Raw genomic sequence first — 7,929 nt, 5'->3', positions numbered from 1 at the left:
AGAAAAAGGAGGACTATTGAAAACTGAACTAGAGGTCATTCATGTTATGTTCTGGCTAAGAAATTGTCTACATTTTAAGTGTGTTCTGAGACTCTATGAGGTTCAATTTAAAGGTGATGAACTTCTTAATCTGGTGGAGGAAATTTCTAGGCATCGTATCATTTAAGCAGTGGAACGGATATTGTTGGAGGCTTTTAGCAAAGTTTATTGTGATAATCAGGAACAGAAAGCATAGCAGAAAGATCTGAAAAACTTGCAGTTTGGCCATAAAACTGCCAGTAAAACTGGGGCTGAAGAAGGTGTGGTTGTTAAAGACATTACAGCCACTGAAGAAATGCTAAATACTTTACCAACAAACAATGTAAAGATGCCTTGAAGGCATCTGAGGCTCAAGGGTGTAAAAGTAAAAATTTCTTGAGAAGAGAGCAGTGGGCCAACCTGCTTGCACAGGACAGTCTAGGAAGTTTTTCACCATGCTCAGCCACCCAGGTACTCAGAGGCTGCTGCAGTTGTGGTCCCTGGAGGCTTGGCTGCTGCTTGAGATGGTGGCAGACTACCTGGGACTGGTTTTGCAGGAATACAGGATACAGGAGTTAGGGGGTCAAGGAGGCTTCCCCCAAGATTTCAAAGGAAGGCCTTGGAGGCCAGGCAAATTTTGGCAGGGTTGGAGTCACTGTGGGTTGCCCCTGCATGTGCAATGCATGGAGAAATAAGGCGGAAGATGAACCTGCAGTGTAGATCCCCAAGATTAAGAAATACCAGTACCATGAAATATCAACCAAGGAAAATTGCAGGAATTGAGCAAAGACAAGCCAACAAAGAGGTCATGTGGGCTGCAACCAGCAATGCCATAGGGGTGGAACTGTACAAGCCCTTTGGAGAGAACATTGGAACCATGTGTCCCAGATGCTGGACATGGAGCTACAGAACTTGTTTGCCCAATTGGATTTTGGTCTTACTTTGGTTCCACCCCTTATTTCTACCCCCCTAATTCTCCATTTGGAATGGAAATATTTACTATGTTCCTTTATTGTTTTTTGTTTGTTTGTTTGTTTTTTGGTACCAGGGATTGAACCTAGGGGTGCTTAACCACTGAGCAACATCCCTAGTCCTTTTTATTTTTTATTTTGTGACAAGCTCTTGCTAAATTAGCTAGGGCCTTCCTAAATTGCTGAACTTGCAATCCTCCTTCCTCAGTCTCCCAAGCTGCTAGGATTACAGGAGTGGACTGTGACTGGCTATTCCTACATATATATTGGATATATATAGCTTGCTTTGGGTTTTACAGGGACTTATCCTGAGTGTTTGCCTTGAAACATTAGACTTGAACTTTTGGGCAATCTTAGAACTGTTGAGACTGTGGGGTTTCTTGAAGTGGACTAGACATATTTTACATTGTCAGATGAGAATGATCTTTTGGGGGCCAGGGGTGAAATGATATGGTTTAGACATGTGGTGTCTTCAAAATTTCATGTGTGAGACAATGCAAGAGGCTTTAGAAGTGAAGCAATTGGACTATGAGAGCCTTAACCCAACTGGTATTTACTCTAGTCATTAATCCACTGATTAACTGGGTTGTAACTATAGGCAGGTAGGGTGTGTCTGGAGGAGCTGGGTCCCTGGGGTGTGCCACTGGGGTATATATTTTGTCCGTGGTGAAGAGAGCTCTCTCTCTCTCTGCTTTCTGTTGCCATGTCCCCAGCTGCTTTTCTCTACTACAAACTTCCGCCCTGATGTTCTGTCTCATTTCAGGCCCTGAGGAATAGGGCCAGTCATCTATTGATGAGACCTCTGAAACTGGGAGCCCCAAATAAACTTTTCCTTTCCTAATTGTTCTTGTCCGGTCTTTTTGGTCACAGCAGTGAAAAACCTTACTGAAACAGGTCCCAAGCAGAATACAATAACTATGATCAATATGTGACTTTTTTTTCCTAGCAAAGGCATGAGAAACCTTAAATATCACTAATTTTAAAGTTCCTTATGACCTGCTTCTTATCATATAAGAGCTTTCTGTTTTATTTTTAGTATGCTAGGCAGTCATAAGATCTTTGTAACTGTGTTGTGAAAATTGTCATCTTACACATTGAAAAAGCTAGAGAAGTGATGGACTGGGGCTAAGATGCACAGGGGGCAAGGCAGCGCTCTAATCCAGACCATCATCTTGACCACCAACCCAGAACTCTGCTAACCAAATATTTAGACAAGTATAAAACTCCATAGCAACCACTTTCTTGTTCAGAATTTTTTTGGGCAGATTTACTTATTAAATGAGAGGTGACACAGATGTCAGTTATTTATGGTGACAATATTAAAATTTGGAGCAGTCAGATTTTATTTATTTCATGTATTTTGAAGAAGTTTTGTGATTTTTTTTGTATTTTAGTAAAAATTTTAGATATTATAAATTTGACAGATATACCTTCTTAAAATTAATGATGTAAATTTTAGTTTGGAGAGTGTGGACATATTATTAATGTTAGACACAGACTTTTCTCTTTATAGAAAGTTATTCTGAGTCTCATTAAGTCTGTTTGAGTCACAGAATGATAGAAAATAATGAGACAACACAGACAAGAGGCAGATATTCAGTTCATTTGTTTTATGACACGGGAGGATCTGAGGTATGGAGTAGTAACTCCAACTTCCAAGAAGGCAAATCAGGCCAAATTGAGGTCCAGAGAGCATTTGGCTTCCCCGGACAAACCAAAGCAAAACGAAGGGACGTAAGATCTAGGGGAAAACACTAACTGTGAACTCTTATTTTTTACATGTGGACAATAAAATGCCAAACTCAGTGGGTTGTTGTAATAATTGAATGATATAATTCTTGTAAAACACTTAGGGAAATGGTTGGTATATATGAGAGTTAATGGGTCCTTGTAGATGTCACTCTTCAATTTTTACTTACCTTTTATCTTCCCTTTACTTATTTCCTCTAATTATTCTTCATATTCTTCCTTAACCTTTTCTCTCTTTTCTTTTTCTACCTTCTTTTTCTCTTCTACTCTTTCTTTGCCCATCCTTTGTTTTTCCAAGATTATTTTTTGACATAACATTTTGTATATTTATGGTGTGTAACATAATGTTTTGAAATATGCATACACTGAGAAATGCCTAAATCAGACTAATTAACATACATTACCTCACACACGTACCACATTTTCGTGGTGAAAACACATCAGATGTACTCATAGTAATGTTCACAATATATCATTATTAAATACAGTCACCATGATGACAATACATCTCTTGAACTTACCACTCTTAATTGAAAATTTCTGTCATTGAGCAATGTCTTCCCCAACAACCTGTTCCCTAGTCCCTGGTGACCACCATTCTATTTTCTGCTTCTGAATTTGACTTTTGAAAATTCTACATATGAGTAAGATAATGTGGTATTTGTTTTTCTGTGTCTGGATTGTTTTCCTTAGCATAGTGACTTCCAGGTTCATCCATGTCACAAATAATGCTCATCTTTTAACTCTTCAGAATTTTAAAAATTCATTTCTGCTCATAGTGTAATTAACCTCAGCCAACTAGAGATGCTGATTCCAAATCTCTCATATTCCACTGCCTAATAGTTAGCATAGATTTTTCCCTACACTGTCACAATGATTCTTCAATAGAAAAAAGGAGGTGGGCATCTTTAGTATATCATTGATACTTTTGTAGATCCACATGATCTTTAAGACACATGGCTTCAAGTATAGTGTTTTTTCATGAAGTGCATGAAAAAAATGAATTTAATTTCCTGTGTGGTGAAGTAATAGCTAACAGTTGTTGAGAACAGACTATCCCAGGATTTGTTCTATGTATTTCATGTTTATTAACTCACATAAGTACCTAGAAGAGCACAAAACATGTAAGAATTCCTGATAAAATAATCTTTAAGTTTATTTGACAGCTCCACATGCCTATTAAATAAAATGAGGAAAATAGCATAAGTATATAGAAAAACTTTCTGGCATCTGATCTAACTAGCTAACATTTTGATGCATATTCTTATATGTGCATAAATATTTTATAGACATACTTCTGGTTCAGACCATACTGTATACTTTTTTCAACTTTATGATGAAATACTTCTTGATATTAAGATCTAAGTGTAGATTAGTTTTGAAGAAGGAGCCATAGCCACAGATATTCTTTTATTGAAGAAGGATCCTTTTCCCTTTGGACAAGTCACAACTTTCCACTGGTCCACATCTTCAAAATGGTGTAGCAAGGATGCTCAGTGGTGCTGACAAATGACAACTTGGGAGGAAATGGGTAAATGTTATTAGTTTAAAATTTTATTTTTGTCCACTTTCTGTTATTTTTGAGGAAACCTGTAAAACATCTCTGGATTTCCATGAACTGTATCATGAAACATGCACCTGTCAACATTTTCTGAAGGGTGATTCTTATATGAAAAGGGGCATCTTTGGTGCCATGAGAAAGTAAGTGGAAGAGAAGACCTGTACTTGGAGCTCCTAAAAGAGCTCTTTTGTTGATACTTCCTATTTCATATCACATGAAAAGAACAGATACGATGGGAAACTACTCTAAAAAGTTTTCATTAAGGGCTAATATCTTTGGCCAACCCTAAACATGGAAAAAGACTGCAGGGTTCAAAAATAATGTTTTGGTACAACAGATGGGGAGATTCTGAAATTTTTTGGAGTATGTTATAAGGAGCTGAGTCATATACTATAGGTTTTATTGTTGGGGGCCGCTGCCCTGTAGGGCCCGCAGTGGTGGCCAGCCTCACCCTAAGATGGCGCCAAGAAGCCCAGCTGCAAGTGCTTTCTATTGGCTGACTGATCTCCTCCGAGTCTGTGCTTAGCTCGTAATCAGTACATGTCCTCATTACCCACCATTAAGTCTCCACGAGCCAAACGCCTGACCCATTAAGGTGATTGGCTGTTATATCCCATAAAGCTGCGTACTTTGCGCGGCGGCGGGAGCAAGCAAGGCAGAGCAAGCAAGGCAAGGAGGGCAGGCAGCAGCTGCAGGACGAGAAAAGAGGAGAGGCGGCCCCAGCATGATGAGAGAGGAAGAAGAGAGAAATGGCAGCTGCACGAGAGAAAAGAAGGAGAGAGAAAGCTGCATGACAAGAGAAGAAGGAGAGAGAGAGCTGCGCGACAAGAGAAGAAAAAGAAGACGGCGGCGGTGGAGGAGGAGGAAGAACCAGGCACTCGGCTCAGAAGCTCTCCCATAAAAATAAAGACCTTAAAACTTCATTTGAGAGCCGAGTCTTCATTGTACTCGCTGGATGAGACATTTTATCAGAATCAAATTTATATATCTGGAAAAGGAAGAAGATATAATGGTCATTTGAGTTGAATTTTCATAGCAATCTGAATTAAATGGGTGGTAAAAACATAATAATCCAATTGGGAAACCTCTGCCTTGAGGCTGATGCAATTGGTACATTTTATGCTCTTTTTTATGGTACCACACACAGTTGGTGATTTAATCATGATGGAAATTTTTATAAAATTTTTATCAATCAGGAAATCAAGGGCAGGCAGACATTGAAAACATGTACTGATCTTATCATGGGAGTTCAGGTAAAGGCAAGGGTAATTTAATGTTACAGATGAGAACCTTACATCTTGTTGACCCTGCAGTTTTAGTGCGAGGCTAATGTCAACCGATTTTCAGTTATTTGGGAGTATCAGTGGCACATGGAATTAACACCTCATATTAATGTAATAAAATATTTAAAATATAGAAGTTTTTTTTTCTGTTTCTGGACATTTGTAGTAGTTTTTAGTTCTAATTCTAGAAGGACTATAGATACCTCAAGAACATTTGATAATTCATCATATCATCATGATAAAAATTCTTAATAAATTAGATAAAGAAGAAACATATTTCAACACAATAAAGACAATACATGAGAAACCCACAGTTGGTATCAAAACTTCAGAGCTGAAACATCGTTAAGCATACTAGGATTCTGTACCACTAGAACTAATTTCTAAAGCCAAAGTGAAATAAAGACCCCTTTTAGCATCATATTAAAAAGTCAGTTCTGGGACCAAATATGAATGTTAAAAAATAAAGCTTCTGAAAGAATGCATAGAATATATTCATGGTCTTGGGTAGGGAATGATTTAAGCATGGCGAAAACATTAACTGTAAAAGACAAGATTGGCAAATTGGGATACATTAGACTTAGAAACTTTCCTTCAGTCAGAAAAACATCTTTTTTTAAAAAGGTTTCAGTTTTATAATATAGGTAAATTTAATGCCATGTAATATCACAGAGTCATGAAGGAATGATGAAATGGACAGGCATGAACCCACCAGCTGAGAGTAGAACATTACCAGTACTTTTCTGACCCTGAGTGCCCTTCCTCTTCATGTTTCCTCTCGGTCCAAAAGGAAAACACCATCCTGAGTTTAATTTATATTATAATAAATAAGTAGGACAACAACTGTTTAGATTTTGTCTCTGCTTCTCATAGTTATTCCTTGACTTTTTTAGTCTATGTTGTTTACAGCATTTAATAATTCAGATGATTATAATGTATCATTTATGTATTATCATTGCATTAACACGTGACAAATTAGTATTCTTATGTTGATGATATTCAAGTTGCTGTTAAGTTTTTGTGGTTCTGAATAATATCACACTATTTTGTGTACAAAATATACAACAATTTATACATATACAATACTCATATGCAATAATTTCTCTAGTGTTTACTCCTGATAGAGATAAGGTATTCACATGTTCAACTAGAAAAAAATCTTTAATATAGTGAATAGGCAAGGCACAGAGTAGGAAAAGTTCTTAAATGAAGAATTTCTTGTAAAAAAATAAACAAGATAAGACAATATAATGGTAAAAAATACTCAAAGACTTTTGAACAGGCTTTTCATCAAATGATCAATAAATGTGTGAGAAGGTAATAAACCTCACTAAGTATCAGGGAAATGTAAATCAGGTCACAGTGAGAGAAATCCTTCTCTGTCAACAGAAAATATGGAATGTAGAAATCCAGCTCTTAAGCTGCTTTGAGAGAAAAAATTGGCACAGCCTCTTAGGAATACTCTTTGACAGCAAAAACTGCACATTTACATGGAACAATTTGACTCCTATCTCTAATTCCAAGAGAAATGCTTACACATGCATACGAATGATCACAGTACTGCTCATAATAGCCTCCATCTGGAAACAACACAATGTTTATCAGCATAAGAAAGGTTTAATACAATATGCCATATTTAGACAGTGGAAAATCTCTTCAGCAATGAACATGAACAAACTCAGATTAATGCAAAATCAGAATGAATTTCACCACATAATGGTAAATGAAAGACGCCACCAAATGACATATATTGTATGATTCAATATGTATTACATTTAAAAATCAGGCAGCTCTAAATGATGGTTAGAAGCCAAGAGAGTGGTTACATTAGGGGAGGAGGCAGAGAAGGAATGATTGGGAGGGAACACAAGGAGGAATTTTTCTGCCATGCCTATGTCCTATTACTGGATTCCATGGTGGGTATAAGAAAGCGAACTTTCTGTGATAATTCATCAAGCTCTAAGCTTATGATGTTCTTTCCTGTGTGTTATATAGCAACACAGTTTATTTAAAAGTTGGGGAGATCAAAAGAAGCTAACTGGTTATAACAGAGGATAAAAATGTGCATTTCCTGAAGGTCACAAGTCTTTGAGTATGTATTTACTTTTTTCACATCACCAGAGGAAAAATATGTTCAATGTCATTATTTTCCAGATGAAAATACCAAGCCTGAGAAGGAATAGACAACTTGTCCAAGGTGTCAAGACCTATATTTCTGTTTCCCAAGCTCTTGTTTGCTGCACCATTCTTAAGTTATCTCTTGTAGTTTGCTTAGAATTCACAATTTGCCATGTTAGACAACATCTAATTTTATCTAGATGATCGAATCCAATCATGTAAACTCCAA

Source organism: Sciurus vulgaris, assembly GCF_902686455.1.
Source record: "Sciurus vulgaris genome assembly, chromosome: 10".
Lineage (NCBI taxonomy): Eukaryota > Metazoa > Chordata > Mammalia > Rodentia > Sciuridae > Sciurus > Sciurus vulgaris.
Note: the sequence above shows the minus strand (reverse complement) of the source record.